Consider the following 22,126-nt stretch of genomic DNA (forward strand, 5'->3'; position numbering starts at 1 on the left):
GGGAGCCACAGGGGCTTCTGGGCAGAGGAAGGCATGACCTGACTTGCATTTTCCTAGCAGAGCATCATCTGGTCGACAAGAGGCAGCAGCCATCACCACCCTGCAGGAGAATACTTGTGGGGCTCACAAACCGCCACCTGCCTTGGTGGATGCTCCCCACTCACTCTGCCCTGCAGCCTAGTCGGTCCGCCAAGCAAGCCCTGGACTAGCCCTCCACACCCCAGTCCCCTCCTCCACCCTCTTCTCCCCTCTTCTCAGGCTTGACTCCTGCTTCCTTTCCACTCTAGCCTATGTCCCACCTGCTAACCTGCCCTCCTCCCTCCCTTCCTGGAGAACCAGGAAGCAGGAGTGGGGGAAAAGGTCTCAGCATCCACGTACCAGGTTCAAATCCTCCCTACTTGGAACCCCTGCGCCATGGTGTTCTTCATCCAGAGATGGAGTAATGCTAACAGACTCACCCTCATATGGTAAGTGGAGTCCCAAAGATCCAATCATGGAAAATGCAGCCAGTGCAATCGTGGTGGTTAAGGGACACCGGAGCTTTTAGCTGGTCTGAATTTTCAGAAGAGTGAAGGCAGGAAATTCTCGCATGAAGAAAGGCCCAGGGATCACAAGGCTCATTCCCAACCGCCCCCACTCCACTTTCCACTCAACCCAAGACTGCCCACATTTCAAAACAGGTGCTGGACCAAGGGTGGCTGTTCATCATCTCTCCTACCACCTGTGGAGAGGGGTAATGAACCATCCTGGGGAGTGCACCTGGCATATTCGGGAAATGTCAGCTGCTGCCACAGCTCCCATCACATCACATGGGAAGGACTTCCTTCCTCCTCTGCTTGGTCCCAGCCTGTGAGAGATGCAGGTAAGGACCTACTCACGTGTATCACCAAAGCTCAGTACATAGCAGGAGCTGATAAATGCTCATTGGAGGTAACTAGAGCACAGCTACAGGTGGGTCCCAGCTGTACCATTTACCTTGTGGCCTGGGGTGAGTCACTCTACTGCTCTGAGCCTCTGTCTCCTCATCTGTAAAATTGAACTACTCATTCCTCCCAGTACGGTGAAGGGGGAATCCTTAGGGCTCCCATGCCTCACCTGGGTGCCTCACTAAGGTGCCCAGAGGATATCTGGCAAAGAGGCCTAGTGGACACAGTGGTGCCCATCAGAGCCACTGCAGTCTCTGGGCAGAGCAGATTGGGGTGTGAGCTCTCATGAGTCAGGGGCTGAGAGCTCCCCAGTAAGACCCACTGAGGCTCGCTGGGCCTGGGGGGCCTGTAGCAGCAGGTGTTGGGATGAGTAGGGTGATTGTTTCTGCTCCACCAGTGATTCTGTGTTTGGTATGTTTGCCCTGCACTCAGAGAAGAGCAGGACTTCCTAGGAGCCTCTCCCCATCCCTTGCCCCAGTTCTGGCCAGAGAGCCCCAAGAAACACACCGTCTGTGAGGACCTTCTATGTGACCCCTGTGCTTCCCAGTACTTCCTGACAGCTCTCTGTTACGGAACACTCACTAGCACAGGTTCTGCTCTAGGCACTGCTCATGTCTATGTCAGATGGGGCCTCACGACAACCCTTTGAGCTGCATCTCATTAGTATCCCCAATTTGTGAGTAAAGGAACTGAGGCACAGAAAGGCAAAGAAGCTTGCCCAGGGCCACATGGGTAGCAAGTGGTAGGGCCAAGATCTGGGTCCAGGTCCGAGCCTCTTCTGTGTTTGCCTAGTCAGGGAGGGAAAGCAGATAGGCCACCAGCCAGTGGCCCAGTCCTCTGGGACTCCTGGCCTCACTGGGGCTGTTGTTGGGGTCCTCTCTGGGGATAGGGGTGAGCTCTGTTGGCTCTCCACCTAGCTGACCCTCTCTCCCTAAGAGTTCTGTTTAAGAGGCGGCTGGCCTGCTTATGAGAGCCAGCACCTCTTCCAAAGCCGGGGCGCGCTGGGGCTCAAGCCTGGCTCTGCTCTTTGTGTTTCATTATTTAGAAAATGAGAGCAACAGGACCTATCTCATCCTAAGACTTGAGTGAGGGACTGTGTTCAGAGGGAAGATGGTCTATGGTCAACAGAACTCGCTCCAATCCTAGCAGATGGCGCCTTCCCTAAAGTTCTATGGACTTTCCCCCCAGTCTCTTTCTACCTATTTCCCTCTCTGCCTCTTCTTCAGAGGCATATCTGTCTTGCTTTGAAAAGCTTCTCTTTGTCCCTTTCCTTTCTTTCTTGTGTCCTCCTGGGTCCTAAATCCTGGCTCTGTATTTCCCTGCTGCCTAAGGTTAGGCAGAGTGAAGTGCAGCCATCCCAGCAGTGGACACTCTCAAACTTTACTCTGGAAAATTCTCCTCGGGAATTCCTAAGGGCAGATTCCTGGCCCCACTCCAGAGAATCTGATGGCATGGGTCCAGGGCAAAGTTAGAGAACCTGTGTTTTACCCAGCACCCTCCCCACCACTGCCTGGGTGAGACAGGCTGGCTCTGGGGCTACACTCTGAGAAGCCCTACATTTGCACTCAGTTTCATCATCTGTAAAATGGGAGTAAACAGAACCCACTTCCCAAGGTAGTAAAGATGAAATGATTTGTCTGCCAAGCGGCACATGCTTCTCCATTTTCCTCTGTCTTGCCTTCTGTGTGATTTCTTTTGTGTCTATCTTTCCCATTCTCTGTCTGGTGTTTTCATATTTCTCTCTCTTCTCTCCACACCCTTTGCCTAGAAGTGAACCCAACCGGGGAGCCGAAAGGGAAGAACTGAAAAAATAAGAGTGGCCCTTCTGTAAGAGCGGGAGCCCCGTGACCATCGGAATCCTCTCTGGAATCCTCTCTGCCTCACACCAGCTGTCCCCCCCACCACCCCGAGCCTCTCCCGCCCCTGCAGCCCCCACAGCAGCAAAGCCCAGGGAAGATGGGGGATCCATTGTGCAGGAATGGCCCTGCTGCTATGGAAACCAGCGCTTAGGAACGCTCGAAGAGATGATCCATTCTGGGGAGCGGCCTGGCCTTGGGGGAGGGGCAGAGGCCAAACTCTCGCCTAGGACCTTGCCCTCTCATTATCAGCTGGGCGCCCTGTGACGCTGGGCAAGTCACTTAACCTCTCTGAGCCCTCTCTCCCTCCCCCCTGGCCCGGGATTGCAGCCCCCATTAGCGGTGGGTAATCACGGCCGCCAGTGACTGAACGCAGGGCTGCGGCTTTCAAGCCTGAAGACACGCCAAATTGCCGTTTGCTTTCATTACTGCAAGCTCAAAATATTCTAGTGCCAGCTTGCTGTGCGACCCTGTGCCACCCGGGGGCCACCAAACGATTTCCATGATAGAATTCCCTCTTGTAGAGGCACGGGGGTCCACTCAGAGTCACCCCCGAAGGAACACACACACACACACACACACACACACACACACACACACACAGCCACTGACCTAAACTGCACAAACAGCACTCCCTCCCTCCCACCCCAGCCCCAATTTAAGAAACACTCCGTTGTGATTCCTCCAGAAGGAAGAAGTGAGCCTGAGGTCTGGGTGATGACTCCATCTGCAATGCCCAGTGCCCTGCGGCTACCTCGGCAGCATCAGCAGCCAAGGAACTTATCTGATGGTGCATTTTCTCCCTCAAAGCTTCCCTGGGCTCCTTGGGCTCCCTGGGCTCCTGGTGCCTCCAGGCCCATGTGGGGGCTCATCAGCCTGGTCTTCACAGCTCCAACCGCTCCCCAAAGAGGCCTGCCTTGTCCTCCTGCTGCACAGCATAGCCCCCTCAACCTGGTCCCAACCTGAGAAAGGATGGGAGCTGCTTGCCCCCCACCCCCGAGGGGCATCAGGGTGAGTGAGGGCTTTACCTCTCTCTGGGCCTTCGCTTCCTTGCACACTCATACACACCAAGATATACATCACACCAGCGCACGCAGCACATTCCCACACACGGCACAGGGCAGGAGGACCACTGGTTCCTGCCCCCGGACATCTGGCTGCCCGCTGAATAAGCTGTGTGCTATCATGCTCCCTCTCCCTGGAATTGTTCCCATATGTCTGTCCAGAATCCTCCAAGATCCTCTGAACCCACCCTTCCTCGTGAACCAAATTCTTCAGAGGACACTGTGACTTGCCCAAGATCACACAAAAAGGATATGGCTGCAGAGCCTGTGTTAGAACCCAGTCCTGGGGGGAACACTGAGTCCTGCTGCTCCAAAGAGCTTCCATGCATTCATTCAGCCAGCCAGGCGTCTGTTTGTTTGTTTTCCCAACAAACAGTTATTATGCCCGAGGCAGGCTGCTCGGTACTGGGGACCCAGCCATGAACATGGCCAGTGGAGAATGAGAACCAGCCCAGAGAAGCAGACAGATGCTACACAAGTAATTATGAGCGTGATGGATGCCACAGAGGAAAAGCAGACAGAGCCCTGGGAGGGGACCAGAGGGGGGCCACTGAGGTCTCTCATTTGCACAAGGTTTAACAGCAACCTCGCCCCTGGGGTGGTCCTGCAGCTCCCTGTACCAGAACCCCCTGGGGAAGTCTGTTGAAGCCCACCAGGCCCACAGACTAGCATCCCTGCATAGGGATGCTTCCTCCTGAACACATCTCAGGGATGGCTGCTCTGAGGTGTAAGGACCACAGCTTTAGCCGCCTGGAGGGGTGGGGGGGCTGAGGTTTTCTTATCACCATCATATCCTGACCCTACCCACCTCTTGCCAGTCTCTAATGTATGGGGAATTAGCCCCAGTACACAGATAATCAAGCTAAGGCCCAGAAAAGCCCATTGACTAGTGGGTACAAGTAGGATACAACCCAGGCCAGTCAGATTCCAGACAGACAGCAGCTACGCTCGCGGTGAGCACACGGGAACACAGAGACTTGTCGAATTGCTATGTTGTACGGCTGAAACTCGTGTAACTTCATGTATCAGCTAGACTTCAATTAAAAGAAAAAGCCCCACACCATGAATTTCTGTCCCCTTGTGCTCCTTCTTTTTTTCCCTTATTTTTCTCCAGGCTGCACAAGGGCCAGAGCCTGTTTTGTCCACAGTTGTTTCTCCAACCAAGGCACGTGACAAGGACCACCCAAGTGCATGGACCTTCCACATCCCTGAGGCCTGTGCGGCCCAGTGAGGTGCCTGCGTGGGGCTGGCTCTAAGCAATCCGCCCTCAGCCTGGCAGATGACAAGGCCCCGGCAGAGCATGTCTGCTGCCCTGCAAACCTGCTTGGGCCTCTTGCACCAGAGCTAAGGCAGTGAGTCCCCCTGTGCCCCCTCCTCAAGAGCCCTGGAGGCGCCCAGCAGTGGGAAACCAGGCCCAGGCTTGGCAGGGCTCGGCAGGGGCTGGCAGGGGCTCAGTGCCGAGGGGCGAGGCCTTGCCAACCTCACTCCCCCAAACAGCGACCGATTGTCCCAGCAGCTCCCGAGTCCCCGAAGACCTCCCAGCCGTCACTCTCTCAAAGGGACACCACTCTCAAAGGGACCGGCAGTCAGGCTGCTTCCGGCCACCATGGGGCATGGTGGTCCCGGCCTCAGAAGAGGCCCTGGGACTTCCGGGCCTGCTGGAAACTCACAGCCTGGTGCTTGGCAGAGAGCAGGCGAGGACAGATCCTGGGGCCGCCTCTGCTCTTGGCATTTGTATGCCGGTGCAGGCCCCGAACATGAGCTGGAATCCATCACCAGAAAATAAAACACTCAGGGAGAGCCGGCCTCAGAAGACAAACGGCTGCAGGGCGAAGGTAGCAGCCACCCTTGCCTGCTGAGTGCTCACTGTGTCTTGCTCTCAGGGGTGTCTCTGAAAGACTCATCCAACCCTCCCGGCAGGGAGGTGGAAGCCTCTGGAAACTCCACGTCTCAGGGAGGGGAAGGGACACGGAGGAAAAGCCGCCTGCCTGGAAGAGGGGAGTCAGGATTGAAACCCCGGGCTTCCTGTCTCCAGAGGCAGGGCCTTGACTGCTCTGCTCTGCTACATCCCCAAACCTTCCCGGCTGGGGTAGTGGATGACAGTAGGAGAAGCTGGTCACTGGAGTCATACTTCCCTGGCAAAGCCCTTTTTTATCACACACACACACACACACACACACACACACACACACTTCCATCCCTGCCAGAGCAGTGGGTCTGAGACTGGTCTTGGACCACCTGCATCAGAATGGGATACAGGGAGGGGCGCCCGAGGGGCTCGGTTGGTTAAGCACCTTCCTTTCAGCTCAGGTCATGATCTCAGGGTCCTGGGATGGAGCCCCGCATTGGACCCCCTGATCAGCGGGGAGCCTCCTTGTCTCCCTCTCCTTCTGCCCCTCCCCCCTCTTGCACACACACTCACTCTATTAAATAAATAAATCTTTTTTAAAAAATGGGATACAAGGTTCTTGTTAAAAAGCTTGTTCCCAGGTCCACCTAGGACCTGCTGGGGCTGACTAATCTGTCTTTTTCACACCACCCTAACTGATTCTGATGCTCATCTGAGTTTGAGAAACAGTGGCTTAAAGATAATTCTGACCTGACAGAACAAGTTTTTTATTTGTTAGGTGAATAGACCTTTCAAAGTGCCACTTGTATGGGATCTGGAGGTGACAATGAGAACCAGTATTTATTGAGCATTTACTATGTGCTAGGCCCTCTTCTAAGCACCCTCACACTTATCCCATATTCAAAACAGCCGCAGAGAAGAAGGAATATTTTGTCCATTTTACAGATGAGAAAGTGGAGGACAGGGAGCTTAAGTTTCACTGTACAAGGTTGTGCAGCTCTGTCCTTCCTGATAGAGGCAGGAATTGAACTCAAGACCCCTCAGATGGAGGCTCCAGAGCCTGCCTTCCTAGTGCTATGCTGTGATCAGGGTCTGTCTCTGCCTGCCCACAGCTACCAGCCAACTCTCTCCTGGATCCCACAGTCTAATGGGAAAGGAAGGTTGTAAGCTTCATGGAGACACTCACTAAGGGAGGGAGCTGCATAGGCTGGAACCCTTAACCTGGGATGGGGAGCTTGTTTTGGAAAGCCTCCTAAAGGAGGTCCTTGAGAGCTGGGCCCTGACAGATAAGTAAGAGTTTACCGGGCAGATGTGGCAAGATAGTGCTCTTGCACAATCACCTGGAGGCAGAGTCAGAGGAATGTCATGTGACAGCCCCGTGGGGCTGGAGGAGCACTTGGCAGCTTGGAAAGACCTTGGAGTCCTGGGACCGCCACTGAGAGGTGGAGAACTGTCCTGACTTGCAGAAAGTCTGACCCATGCTTGTGGAGGCCAGATGCAAGAACCATGGCCTAAGGGTGGGTGGGTGGGCAGCTGGCAAGTTCTTTCCTAGGGCTAATGGGGCATCCAAGAGGGACATCCGGGAAGAGTCAGAGATACTTGGCAGTCATTGTAGGGGCAAACCTTCAGTCTGAGGTGGCTTAGGTGACCCACTAAGAGGAGAAGCGGGGGGAGGACGCTCTTTTGGGACACCCCTCAACTCCTAACCTCTCAACCTTTGCCCACCCTGGAAGTCCTACCTTGAGCAGACCTCTCCCCTGCAGAGCATCACAACCTCTATAGAGCCTCACACCTTCTTCTTCCCTCCCCATATTCTCAGCCAGGGATGGGGGGGCTGCTGTTTGTGCTGCTGTCTTCTCAGAAACACACAGTCATTTGGTAGAGAGGTATCTTATCTCTCTGGGTGACCCCAGAGTTTGCCAGTGACCCCAGGATACCTTCCAGTTGCTCTGGACATGCTTGAGGCACTAAATGGGAACTAAGCCAGATATGCTTGGTGGTGTGGGGTCACAGGATGGAAGTTTCCAAGGGGGCAAGCTTTGGGAGTCCCCCTACTCCACTACACCCTCATATTCAAACATCCATCCTCCTGGGCACCCTGGCAAGGGCACGGAGTCCCACTCCCCACCAGTATGGCTGTGAGCCAGTCACCACCCTCATCTCCACCTGTAAATGGAGATGCTAATATGTAATTGATAGAGAAATGGTCTAAAGGGGTCATGAGGATAAAGCCCTGAAGGAGGGGTGGGGGAGGGGGTCAGGCCCTGGAGTGCATGTCCAGACCTCACTGGACCCCCTCATTTGAGCATACACAGACTTCCATCTCCAAGTCTGCACAATGGGTGCCAGAATTGTATGCTACCGTGTGAAGACTGAACAAGCAAAAAGATCTGCACACTGTGGCTGGAAGAGGACTGGTGACTTCCTGGGCCCTAGCATTGCAGGGACTATGGTGGAGGCAGGGGGAGTACCCTGTCCTGGCCTTGGCTGGAGCCTGCAACAGGAGGCCCATGGGCCAGATCACAGAGAGATGGCAGGAACAACAAAAAGGTATTTGCATCAGATAATGGAGAAATAGCTTGTTATTCCATTAATTTGTATAGAAATGTCTGCAGCAGAGAGGAAAGGTGCTGGAAACCCACAGCAGGGGCAGGGGGGCTAAGATCACTGCCCAACAACCAGTGTGGGGGAAGGGCTTCCAGGAGCTGCCAGGGGTGGTGTCTGGGTGGAGGGGCTTGAGCAAAGCTGGGCTTCATCCTAGACCCTCAGCCTCCAACCTCAGGCGGTAGGAGACCAAGCTGGGGAGCAAAATCAAGAAGCGTGTCCCTGATATCACGGTGGCAGCAGTTCCAGGAGGGTCTCTGGAAGAGGGAACAGCAAGCACGGAGGCCTTGGGTTGAATCTGGCCAAGTGAGCAGCAAAAATGATACAACCTGAGAGGATGGAGAGACCTGTATAGAGGGCAGTGTCAGCTACAGGATTGAGGTTTGATTCTAAGCACCACAGCAGCCCTGGAGGTTCAAAAGCAGGGCAGGGACATGACCCAATTTAGATCATTCAAAGGCCTCCTGGCTGCTGGTTGGGGAAGGATTGCAGGGGCCAGGGTGGGAGCAGGAGACCCTGGAGAGGGCTGGCACAGCGTCTGGGGGAGGACAGGTGCTGTTTGGGTTCGGGAGTATAGGCCAGGGTAGAAAGAGGCAAATGGACTAGAACTGGGGTTTAAAGGTGCTGTCAACAGACCCTATGAGTGGGTGAGGGGATGAGAGGAAGAGAGAGGATGAGGGTGACAGGGCACTACATGAGAGTCTTCACCAGTCAAGGGTTGATTTAGCAAGGCACCTTGCACATAGACGTGCTCAATAAATACTGCTCATTAAAGAGCAGAGTGTCTTGCCCAACCTTCTTCCAGGACCAGCCCTGCATATTATGCAGGGTGGCATTTCGGGTCTCAGTTCCCTGGTTTGGGCCAGATGACCTCTGAGGGAAGAATGGAGGACTCTCCACACTGGAAGCGTCCAGTGTGTGCAAGGACAGCATGAGCCTTGGGCAGGGACCCACCCACGGTCACTGAGCTTGTCAGGGGCAGAGCAAGACCCAGAAACCAAGTCTCCCGATGCTGTAAAATCCCCTCTGGGATCTGAAAAGTCTACGATTTCCCAGGCTTGAATTCCAATGGCATCTTCCTCCAGAATCCACTGATGAACATTGTCCCAAAGACAGTTTCCTGACCCTGAGGCTTCAGCAGTGCCAGGAGTCCCACCTCAGAGCCTTTGCACTTACCCTTCCCGTGACTCCTCCGCACCCTTTTCCCTAGCAGTCCAGCAGAGGCGGGCCTGTGCAGCCTGCAGCGTGTCCCAGTACAGGGCAGCAGCTCGGGCATCCGGAGGGGCAGATCACTGTAGCCCTGCCTCACCTCCTTGCACAGCCCACTTGGAAGGACTCCCCAGCCCTGCACCAGGAGAGGCCGGCAGAGCTGCCAACTCCCGCCCCCGCGCAGAGGCACCACGGCCTCCCCACCCCCAACCCGATGGGCCGGCCCTAACTCCTGGGGGCCAAGCCACATAGGATAGACCCACCTTTCCTGCTGGGACTCAGCCCAGGCGGAATGCCCCTTTCTTCCTCCTCACCCAGTTCGGATGTGAGTCAGGGAAGGTCCCATTGACATTTTTCCTCTATCCTGCTCCCTGGCTTACGGGTGGGAGTGGGGGGGCATGGAGCCGGCACAGCCTTCCTTCTGTGGTGGGGAGGAGAGGTGGGGCCAGCTGGAGTAAATGCAAAGGCTGCCTCCCTGGGAAGGTCATTCGGGAGCCTCACACCGACCTGCATTCCTTCCTCCTGTCCCCAAGGCTCTGGCCCAGTGCTGGCCCCAGACTCAGGATACAGGCCTCATAGTTAACCCCAGTGTGGTCCCTGCCTCACTCAGGGCCAAGTTCAGACAAGAGGCAATCAGGGGTTTAAGTGGCTGCCAGAGAAGGCCAGCCGCCTGGTTATTAAATATTAAGTGGCAAGAGCCTGGGAACATATAATTGCGAATGAGACTTTGGAGCAGATGTTGCCAACAGCTTGGACCAGTGCTCACAGTTGGGACCAATGGGGGATTTCAAGTTACCAAGCTGGGCTGCTGGCAACTGCTCTGCATTGACTGGGCACTGCTGGGTGTCAGGCTCTGAACTGGACGCTATATGTAGAAAGATTGATCGAGCACTGGTCTAACTTCAAGGGGTTCCTGGTCTGGTAGAGAAGACAGACAAAGAAAGCAAAGATTCATGACCTAAGGCAGAAGTTCTGGGCCACAGGTAATCCTAGGGGAGGTGTGGGCCCCGGGAGACACCTATAAAGGGATAGGGAATAGAGGTTTCAGAGGGGAAAAACTGAAGGATACATTCAATCGGTTAGTCATTCAACAAACATTGATTGAGTGCCTATGGCGTGTCAAACACTGTTGTAGATTCTGGGAAATAAAGTATGAAATAAGTCAAAGTCTTTCATGGCACTTAAGGTTGAGTGAGACCTTGCATTCCATGGATGGATAAGAGTTTTACATCATGACGAAGAGGCAGAAAGGAACAAGCCCACACAGATTTGGAGGCATGAAGAAGTTAAATAGATTCAAGGTGAGTAGGGAGTTCAGTGTGGCTGGACACGTGTGGAGGGAGAAATGGGCTGGCTAGCGAGCAGTCCGGGCCTGAAAAGCTGCCATGCTCAGAAGTTTGGGTGAGTCCTGGAGGAGGTCAAAGTACAGTGGAGTGACCTCCCTCAGAGACAGTCCATGGCTCCCAGGATCCCTGCCATAGGACTAGCCTTTTAAGCTGCCATCCTGAGAAGCCATAAGGGGAAGGAGAGACCCCATTGGGCATCCTGGGGAGTATCTCCGCCTGATTAGCCACCCACTCCACCCCAAGCTGGGTTACTGAGCCTCCACAGCAGAGGAGCTCAGAGGAGCCCCGCCCTGCCCTGGCTTTCCTCATACCTGCAGGCTGTTACGCCAGCTCCTGAATGGCTGAAAACATACCCTGGGAACATAGGCGCCTTTGTCTTTGAGAGGAAGGCAGTGCTCACAGAAGGTGGCGGGGGTAATATGAGAGCCCAGACCATTCGGGAGACAAGTCCTTGCCAAGGGAAGATTCCAGTACAACATCCCCAAGAATGTCCCAGCTGAGTGGGCCAGACTCTCTCCACTGCCCGGCCCAGAGTCAGGGGGGTAGACAGGATGAAATTTCAAGGTCATTCCTTGGCCATGATTCTATTCAAAGAAAAGCAAGAGAACAGGGAGAAAGAGAAGATTTGTGTTTGAACATCCTAAGATCCCAGGAGGATTAGAGTCCTGGAACACCGTTCTAAGAGTCTAGAGTTGCATGAGGCTGAGATTCTAGAATCCTCTAGATCTACAATTCTAGAATTCTAGAATCCTGTGATTCTAAGACTCTAGCTTGATCAGAAGGAAAATATCATAGACATCACATTCTCTTAATAAAATTCATGCCTCTGGAGAGAACCCTACACCCTTAACTCCAAAGGCAAGCAGGCTTGTTTTCCCCTTTCTGCCTTTAAATTGTCTTCTCCCTCCTTGGTGTCTGCTCATCTGCACACCCCCCTCCACATTCCCTCCTCCAAGGCTGGCAGCCACACATTTGCCATCTGCATATAACCCAGTGATTAGCACAGCCGAGGAGCAGGAGAGGGGGGTGTGGAGCTCTTGCTGCCTGCCAGTCAGAGGGCGACCAGGCTGCAGGGGAGTCACTCCTGGCTCCCCAATAAGGCTAAGTAGGGGAGAGGAGACACACTCATGCAGATACACACACACACACACACACACACACACACACACAGGCCCCAGACACACAGACACACAAAGACACAGAGGAGCTTGCACATCACACAGGGCATCTGCAGACAGCATGGCACTCACACACATGCAAACAAGACAAACAAATAGAGGCAGACACACAACTCTACAGTGACACCCCCCCAACACATACATATATTAAGACCAAGAGAAAGACATGAGTAGCACACATGGATATTTGCTGTGCAACACACACTCATCTATAGAGACAGAGCCACACAGAGAAACACAATAGTATGCACATATATGCACAAACACTTTTAGACAAACCCAAAGATACACATTACTTAGATACATATCATACATACAGCACTAAGTTGTTAGTGAACCCGCCAAAGGAGAATTGGCAAGAGAGTCATCCTTTCAATCCCCCCTCATCCCTCTGCCATTCCCACTCATTCATGGGACATAGCTGCAGGCCTACTGTGCACACAGCCTGGCTTTTGGCCCTTGGGAGAGAGATCCCGGAGCTGTGACACAGTGGAGCACAGCTCAGAAACAGCTGAAACACACGCAGGCATTGAGTTCAGGAAATCATTCCTACAGCTGAACAAAATGGATTGCCCAGAAAGGTAATGAGTTCCCCGTTGCTAGAGGCAATCTAGTGTAACAGAGAGGTTTGTGCATCAGATGGGAGAAAGAGTGCTGGGTTGGGGGAGCAGGACTGAAGGCCTTCAAAATCCATCCAGCTCTAATATTCTCTGTTTCTATCAATTCTACTGGGTTTCAAAACAGTGATCTTCAACATTTTTATCATATTCCCTATTAGCAAAAACATTTTATTTTATCTTATTTTATTTTATTTTTCAGTAAAAACATTTTAAACATACATCCTCAATGTATGTTTATTTATAAATGTTTATACCTCTTTGGATGACACATTATATACTTCATAGAACATACAGACACACAGACACAAAAATAGAAAAACTTGAAATAATGAGATGAAAACACACAGATCACTACCTGAAACGACAGGTAGAACTGGTGGGAAAGTGATAGAACATTTATTGAGTGCCTCCTGTGTGCCAGACTTTTGATATATATTATTTCTTTGAATCTTCAGAATAGCCCTGTAAAGAGGCTATCATTTTTTTTTCCCCTCTTTACAGATGAGAAACTGAAGCACAGAGAAGCAAAGTCTCTTACCCAAAGTCACGCCACCTGTAGCTGGCAAGGCTGGAATCCAGACCCAAGCTGACTGGCTCTGAAGCCTACTGCTTCCCACTGAAGCTTTGGCATCAAGCAGTGAAGGGGTGGGGTTTGCATGGGGTCGGGGAAAGATCCATTTGGTTCTTGTACAAATGGTGGCAAGTTTGAGACCCTCAGGCTGGGAGGAAGAGGCTATAAAAATTGTCAAGAGCCTCAAATGACACCCCGAAGGATTTGGGCCTGCAACTAAGCAGCAGATAGGATTCTCAGGCCACCCAGTACGGTGGGCGAGACACATACTTTGCTACTCAAAGACCAGCAAGCTTGAGCCTCATCTTGGAGTTGGTTCTACAGGGCAGAGTCTCAGGCCCCAGCCTGACCCGGCTGAGTTAGAATCTACATTTAATAAGGTTAAAGTCTGGATTACATTCAATTCATCTGGTCTGTGATCCCATCCCACTGGGATGAAGGCAAGCAAGCCCAACCTTGATCATTCTGGGGGTTCCCTCCTCTGAGGAGTTGGCTCAGTTCCAGAGGCTTAGAGAGTCCCCAAAAATCTGAGGTGGCTCCCAGGAATCTGTCTACACTGCTTGCCCTATAGCTCCTCAGCTCCCATCTTGCTCTAAATTAAGCCAAAAGGCTACTCCTTTTGCTAATATTGGAATGTGGTTCTCCCTCTCACTTCCTTCTGGAAACTGCATTCCCTGAGCAAAACCCCATTCCCTGAGCAAGAACGGTGCATATCAGCCATGCATTCATCTACACACCCTCCCTCCAAAGGGAATGTCCCCGCCCCACCGAGTCCCCCAGCATCCCCCTGGCCCAGGGCCGCAGCAGGTGCTCAGTACATATCTGTGACCCAAGGATGGCCAAACCATCGTCCCACTCAAGGAGCCCCACAGGCTCAGCAGCACTGCGCGGCCCTGGGGTCTATAGTGAGGTCAGAGGCCTTGCAACTCAGGGCTGGCTTCCTGTAGCCACCCCTTGATGCTTACCCCCAAGGCCATGTCCCCGGGTCCCCACTCACACAGGTCCCGCCCAGTCTGGAAGCCCTGGCTGCTCCACCATGTTCTTCCTCTAATCCAGCTGCTCCTGATTCTCTCCAGTAATTTCTTCCATTTGAGACTTTGACCAGAAGTCAGAGAGTCTTAACTATGGGCCGCACTTCTGCCCAAATCCCAGCAGTACCTACTGACTACACCCAATTATTTGCTGGAAGCTGGGGAGAGAAAAGCCCGGAGGCACAGACTCAGGCTAATATGGCCTAATTTGGCCTGTTTCCCTCTCTTTGCCTCAGTCTCCTCTGCTCCAGGGGGTCAATTACTACTTTCTTGGCTGGACAGGGCATGACACTCACAGAGAGAGGAAACTCCAGTGGTGTATTTCAGGCACGAGACCACCCAGTGCTCCAGGCACTTGGGAGTAGGAGAGGGAGGAGGGTGGGTTGTGGATAAGGAGGGCACATAAGGGATTTGGTACCAAAGGGTCTGGTTCATCACCTTGTTTGCCGCCAATGCCATGTCACTCAAATGGTCTCTGCCCCTCATGGAACCTCAGTTTGCTCAACTGCACAAATGAAGAGGCATGAGAGGAGTCAACTCTGGCCAGGCAAGATGGGAGCCGAGGAGCTACAGGGCAAGCAGCTGCCAGGCTCCCATGACTTAACGGGCTCTGGAGGGGACCTCCCATCCCGCCTTCCTCCTTGCTCTGGAGGCAGCAGCAGTGTGGAGGCTGGTGTGGCCACCTGCTGTCCCCAAGGCCACAGAAGCTGAGCGGAGAAAGTGGTGTATGTTACTTTGGTTTTCCCTGAGAGCCAGGCCAGTTCCTGCCCAGGGACAGATACTTCCTCTCGGGAATAGGAATGAAGCCAACTGGACTCCTGGCCTGCCTGCCTGGGAAGGAAACCCAACTTCAATGAGGACATCTGTTCCTCGAGGAATCCCAGCCCAAGCAGGGCTGTCGGGGCAGAGGAGCCCATGTCCCCCAGTAGAACAACTGGTGCCTCTTGGACAGAGCTGCTGGCCACTGATCCCCCTCTTTTACTCCGTCTATGTTATTTACTGAGGCCCTGCTCTGTGTAAGCACAGTTCCAGGCACAGGAGAACAGACATAAGGACCCTGCATGGAGCTCAAATTTGAAAGGGGGAAGGTCAGAGCCACCAAGAAGTATATAATATTTATATGCAATCAAGAAAAAGAAAGTGGGGTAAGAAATGATGGGACACTTTTAGACAGAGTGGTTGGGATGGGCTTCTCTGAGGAGGGGACATTTAGGTAGAGACCCAAAGGAAGAGATGGAGCAAGCCAGGTAGCCAGCTGGGGAGAGGGGGCCCTGGGTCCAGGGAGCAAGTACAAAGGCCATGAGGTGGGCAATTGCTTGGCATATTCAAGGAATGCAGAGGAGATGACTATCGCTGGAGTAGAGTGAGCCAGGGCAAGAGAAGGGGTAGTGGGTGAGGTCAGGCAGGGCTTTGTGGGCCACACTGAGTCCTAGGTTTTACTGCAAGAGGCAACAGGAAAGGCTACTGGGAGGTTTAGACCCAAGGCGGGATAGGATGGGGAGGCTGGAGAGCAAGCAGGAACCCAGTGAGGTGGTAACTGCTCTAATCCAGGTGAGAGCTGGAGGTGGTGGGGCCAGAGGGTGACACAGGCAGTAAGAAGTGGTCAGATTCGGAGTCTCTTTGAAAAGTAGATCCAGAGGATCATCGGGCAGGACAGTGAGTAGGGAGGAAGAAAAAGTGAGGACACCTGAGCAAGCACAGGAACAGAGCTGAGATGGAGAAGTCAAGGCAGAAGCAGGCACCAAACAGGGTTCTCGGCAGCTGTTCCTCCCCAGCACAGTCGCATTCTCTCTCACACATACACACCCTTGCCCTTTTTATCTATTAAGCCTGCCCTCAACCTGTTATCAGATAAGGACACTGAGGCTGGGAAGCACCCAAGATCACACAGCTAGCGCCGTCCAGAGCCTGGAGTTGAACGCACATCCCAGCCTCTGAGCTATACTGTCCCATCACCACTGGGAAGAGTTAGACTCATCTGTCCATTCATTATTTCATTCACAGGTCAGTTGCTCGTGTGCCTCCAGCCAGCCAACAGGCCCAGTCTGGGTGCCACAGAGGGGTCTGGGAATCAGGAAGCCAGCCCTCCAGTGCCAAGGGAGACCCCAAGACAGCAGCACCATTGGGCCCCGGGCTCCCAGCAAAGCAGAACTCAGAATGTGCAGAAGTTGGGAGCAGGGGCTGGAGGATAGGAACTCCTGGATTCAGAGTCTAATGCTGCAGCTCACAAGCTTACCCTGAACCTCCCTATGCCTCAGCTTTCTCATCTGTGAAATGGGGATAAGAATTGTGGAGTTGTGAGTTGGAGTGAGGGGCATGAGAGAATCTGCTGGAGTCCTTCAAGCCTGGGGATCTACTCTGTAGCTGTATTATATCACCACCGGGCAGAGTCCGCACTTGAACTCGGGTTTCCCGGTAGGCGCCAAAGCAATCAGCTCTCTGTCCTGACGCCAGCCCTTGCATCACCACCCTGCAGAGCACCCCCACCCAGAGGTGTTGGGGGAGGCTTGGCTCCACACAGCTGGGCTCAGCTCCTGGCGGAGCCAGAGCCCCAGAGCCTGAGAACAGTGTTTAGGGCCTGACAGCCTGGTCCCACCCCTAAGGAGCGCAGGCGAGCCGCCTGCCTGCTTGCCTGCCAAGACACTTAGATGCTGACTTCCCCTGGAAAGCACTAATTACAGCATGGCTCCTCCAGGCCCTGGCTTGGTGATCTGTCACAGCCCCTCAGCTCCGGGGCACTGGCTACAATCTCTGAGCCACACCATTGCCCCCTCTGTTCTCCCCTGGGTAGGGAGAACAGTAAACAGAGGGCTAGACAGACCCACCAGTGGGAATGCTGGGACTGAGCTCTGAAACATTCCTGTCACTCTATCTGGTGGTCCCTGGATCAGACCGCAGCAACAGCAGCAGCAGCAGCGCCCGGGGCCTTGTTAGAAATGCAAGTTCTCAGGCCTTACCTAAGACCCACTGAATCAGTTAATCAGAGGGTGGAGCCCCGGGATCCACTAACAACCCCTCCAGGTGATGATGATGCCTGCTCAGTAGGAGAACCACAGCTCTGATTCCTGTGCAGCTCTGGTTGAAAGGTGGGGTGCTGTGGAGAGGTGATTAGAAGTGGGGTACTTTAAAGCACAGCCTCAGAGAGACCCTTCAAATCTAGGCTCTGCTGATTTCTTACCCTGGCATCTTTTTTAACTGGGTACATATTTACTGACAACCTACTCTCTACTGTTGAAGGCCCTGGGGCTGCAGGATGGGTTGAAAACAACAGCAATCAGCAAGATCTTTTCCTATATGAACTCATCCCTTGCAAGAGACGTTTGAGGTATGTTTCTATTAATCTCCAGTCTGGGCAAGTGAGGCCCAGAGGGGCAAGGTAGTTTGCCCCATAGCCAATCTGAGTAGCACTGGCATCTGAGCCACAGGATATGCCTCCAGGGCCAGGCATTGGGCCCCTGGGTCGGGCTGACTTGTGGCTGGTCAAGGAGATGCAAAATCCCATAAAGACCCCCACCCCTGGCAGGTCATGCTGCGTGCTAGGAAGACAAAGTTAGGAAGGGGGTAGAGCACTTTGGGGTTTGAAGAGGTGACTCTTTTAACGGGGGGGGCGGGGGGGGAGCCTGGGGAGGTGACCTGGGAGCAGAGACTTCAGTAAGGCACCTTTCTGTCTGTAAAATGAAGGCACTGGGGCACCTGAGTGGCTCAGTGGTTGAGTGTCTACCTTCGACTCAGGTTGTGATCTTGGGGTCCGGGGACTAGGTCCCATATCAGGCTCCCCACTGGGAGCCTGCTTCTCCCTCTGCCTATGTTTCTGACTCTTTCTCTGTGTCTCTCATGAATAAATAAAATTTTTTAAAAATCTTAAAAAACAACAACAAACTCAGTTCTCCAGAAAACAACAGTTCCCATTTGTCCAGCAGCTACCGTGCTTTTCAGGCATGTTCTTTATGACATATTCAGACCACACTAAGGAGGGGGACTTGACAGTGCCTTCATTTTATTTTATTTATTTACTTTTTAAATGTTATTTATTCATGAGAGACACCCAGAGAGAGGCAGAGAAGGTAGAGGGAGAAGCAGGCTCCCCTCAGGGACCCCGATGCAGGACTTGATCCCAGGACCCCGGGATCACACCCTGAGCTGAAGGCCAATGCTCAACCACTGAGCCACCCAGGTGCCCCCAGTTGTTGGTTTTATAATGGGGTCACCTTCTAGCCACGTGGACTCGGCAGGTCACTTCACCTCTCTGAGCCTCCATTTCCTTGGCTGTAACCATCATGTGGTCATCATGTGGTTCTAAAGATGAGGTCCTGGGATCAGCAGCTAGAGAACTGAGTTCTAATCCTAACTGGCTTGGCTACTCACCAGCTGTGGGTCCCCGGCAGGTCACTCCATCCCCGTGAGCAGGGGCACCTCGGCCAGAGCCCGCACACAGGTCAGGGAGCAGGGGTCAGGGAGCAGAGCAAGCCCCCAGTGAGGAGGGAGGAGCTGAGGATGCTCCCATCGCCTGCCCCCCGCCAGGCTAGCTCACCACTCACCAGGAGCTCCTCTCTGGGGCAGTGGGCTCCCTGGCCCAGGCTGCCTGGGAGTCCTGGCTATTTTTATTTTTATTGTTCTGGCTCCATAGCTGAGGCCTGTAACTCCACATGGCTCCTCTCGCCCAGAAAACTAGGCGGTTGGCAGCTCTCGTCTCCGAAAGGACCCGTGCAAAGGCAGCCTGGCCGGCCCGCCTGCCTGCTGACGCCAGCCCGGGGCTCCGGGAAGCCAGGAGCAGAGCCCAGGCAGAGCGGGCTGCCGGCAGGTCCCGGCCTGCCCGGGAACAGTGACCCTGGCCCCGTGGCTTTCCGCCTCTGGGAACATGGTGCTGTTGCTGGGGCTTCGGTGAGATGATGCATCACGGGAGCTGGTGTGCACACACGGCCCGTCCCCCGCCCCAGCTACTGTGGCCGCTTCATGACTGTGACCCCTCGTGTCAGTGTGGGCCTGACTATTCCTGTTTCACAGACAAAGAGACTGAGGCTCACATAACATGCACACACATAAAAACGTTTCCCTGAGCCACAGAAGCCAAATTGGCAAAGTCTTGGCTCCGAAGCCTCTGATCCCCCTGCCCCTCCTCATGCTTGTTCCAGTCTGCTTTCCAGTGCACCCTGGACAACAGGGGAAGGATGCCACCTGATTTCCCCAAAGGCCCCTCCGGCTGCTGAGTAGAGAGGAGATGGGGGAAGAGGGGCCCAAGGCAGCAAGAAGGTGCCCAGGTGGGAGATGATGAAGGCACCCAGAAGTGGTTTGGTTCTGGACATGCCGGGAAGGTAGAGCCAGGGATTGCTGACAGGTTGCCCACAGGGAGTGACAGAGAAGAGAAAGCAAGGAGGGACAGCGTCTGGCTTGGCTTCCCGAATCCCTCAGTCTTCCCTCAGATGTCATGTCCTCGGAAGCCTTCCTTGACTCATCTCCTCTCACAGGCTCTCCTGGGCCCCTTCCCTGCTCATTTTCCCCTGTAGCCTTCGCCCCATCTTCCATGTTGAGTTGTCTGTTTCCCTCTGCTGGCAACTTTCAGCCCTTTGCAGGCAGGAGTTTTTGTCTTTTTTTTTTTTTTTTTTTCCCAACTGCTCTATCCCCAGGGTCTAGCACAGTGCCTGGCACACAGTAGGTGCTTCATAAACATTGTTGAGTGCATGAAGAATGAAGGGTATATGTATGAAAGCAGTTCGATTTTAATCCAGGGCAACCCAGGACGCCTCCTCAGAGGAGGCAGCTGATTCACCTCAATTATCTGCCATAATCTGCATGACCTCAGGCACATTGTCACCCAACCTCAGCATACCCAGCTGCCCATTGGTCTCGGTGACCTTCCAGCCCTGACCTTCCAGCCCTGACAGCGAACACGGTGATTTTTCTGTGGTGGCTGGACCAGGAGAACAGGCCAGACCCCCTCCTGGGGCAGAGGGGAGGATGGAAGGGGCCCCTGCGTGGGGCAGCCCTGCTGGCTGCCTTTGCCAAAGGTGCTCTATATAAATAGCAGGTGGTTCAATTATTATCCTTCCTAATCCGCAGCTTCCTAATCCTGAGCAGGTCTGTGTGTGTGTGTGTGTGTGTGTGTGTGTGCTGGGGAACAGTGAATGGCAGAGCTTTCTGGAAGCCCAGGCCAGGAGACCGCCTCGTCTCTTGACCTTCAGCGGTAGCTCCTGCCCTCTCCTTGCACCCCAGAAGGATTCGGGTGATGGATTTTCCCAGGAGCCTCAGCGGCTCACCTTCATGGTCTCAGCCAGATGTGGCCTGCAGAAATGGAGACTGTCCGCCCCCTACCTCAGATATGAAGAGGACCCCAAAACCACCTCCTCACTGGTGCCCTGATTCCATGCTCCCCTCTCTCAAGCATACCCTCTAGCCTCCACCAGAGTGGCCTTTTAAAACATATAAATCAGACCATGGTGCTTCCCTGCTCAATGCCCTCCAATGATTTTCCTACCTGCAGAATACATGCCGGCTTTTTACCAAGGTCTTCAAGGCCATGGGGCTGGACCGCTTTCCCCCATATTTGCTCATTCCCCTCTGGGCAAGCTGGCCCCAGGGCCTTGATATGCGCTGTTTCCTTCACCTGGAATGTCAAGTCCCCAAATCCTCATCTTGCTGCCCCATCTGGTGACTCTGCTCCCAGCATCTCACGCAGGCCCTGCCCTCACTTCTCACTCTCTATGCTCAATCTTCTGTTGTTCATGAATTATTTCTACTCGTCTACGTATCTGTCTCCCCACTAGCATGTAAATTCCTTACGGACAGGGACCTTGTGTGGGTCATTGTGTGGGTGCCTCCCACACCCCAAGAAAAGAAAATCGCCCTGTACTTCAAACGCCGCTCAGAACCCTGTGGGCTCCCAAGGACGGTTGCCAAACAGTTTACTTATTTATCAAATGCTGTGTAGCACTCAGATTACATGCTAGGCACTTTTTGAAGCACTGTACAAATATGAATTCATCTGATCCCCGCACCAGCCTTTTTAGGTTGATCCTCCTGTTAGCCTAATCGCAGATGGGGAAGCTGGGGCACAGACATGGTAAGGCGTTTCCTCAAGTCTGTACAATCAGAAGAGAAGGCTGGCAGGATTGCAACCCAGGGAGACTGCTTCATGCTCTCAACAGGTGTACACTGCCTCCCTGTCTTAGCACAACACCCTGTCCGGACACTGACAGGGAGTCTGGGGTGGGGGCGGGGGTGGAGTCACTTTGCAAAGCTCTGCAGCCTGGAAATCCGGGATTGAAATCTTGTTGTTACCCCAGGCCTTGCTGTTTGGCCTTAGGCAAGTCCACTCCCTCTCTGGGCCTCAACTGCTTCTCTGTTGATAAGACTGGCTCTCTCTCCACCTCGCTTCATTCATATTCTCCTACAGGCCTTGTGAGGCAAAATTGGTCATAGCTTATTTCCAAGCCCAGATCCCTCCAATGTGCAGAGGGTCCTGGACTCCTCTGATGCCTACCGTGTGGTATCCCTTTGCCAGGTGGCCAGGGCATCCCCAGTCCCTCTCACTGACCTGGGTGCTGTTGGGAACACAGCTTTCCCTCAAGGAAAAAGAGAGAGAGGGAGGTGGGGGTGAGGGGGAGGGAGAGAGAGAGAGAGAGAGAGAGAGAGAGAGAGAGAGAGAGAGGCTTCACCAGGAAGCTCTGTCCTGTCTCCAGGCCCCTTCCCCTGCTGTCCCTACCTCTCATTCCCCCACTCCTGCCCCCCATCATCTTCCGGGAGCCCAGGCCTTCAAGCCCCACCTCTCCCCCACACCCGGCCTGGGCCTTCTGCACCCCCTGAATTGGCTCTGCCTGCCAGAGAGCCCGCTGCCCCTGGTTCGCCGGACCCTGCCCCTCTGGCTTCTCGGCGCCA

The 22,126-nt window shown here is 53.8% G+C and overlaps 1 long non-coding RNA gene across 3 annotated transcripts in view; it reads right to left on the reverse strand.

The window, feature by feature from the left end:
* Positions 1 to 22,126, reverse strand: part of LOC112930116 (uncharacterized) — a 93,901-nt gene that overhangs the window by 70,142 nt on the left and 1,633 nt on the right. The window contains exon 1 of one of the 3 annotated variants that reach the window (XR_011996950.1): positions 9,476 to 9,594. The exons of the other annotated variants lie outside the window; for them this stretch is intronic. This is a non-coding gene — a long non-coding RNA (uncharacterized lncRNA). Of the gene's footprint in view, positions 1 to 9,475; positions 9,595 to 22,126 lie in introns of those variants that run through there. 3 annotated transcript variants of the gene reach the window in all.

The sequence above is a fragment of the Vulpes vulpes genome, chromosome 14, assembly GCF_048418805.1.
Source record: "Vulpes vulpes isolate BD-2025 chromosome 14, VulVul3, whole genome shotgun sequence".
Taxonomy (NCBI): domain Eukaryota; kingdom Metazoa; phylum Chordata; class Mammalia; order Carnivora; family Canidae; genus Vulpes; species Vulpes vulpes.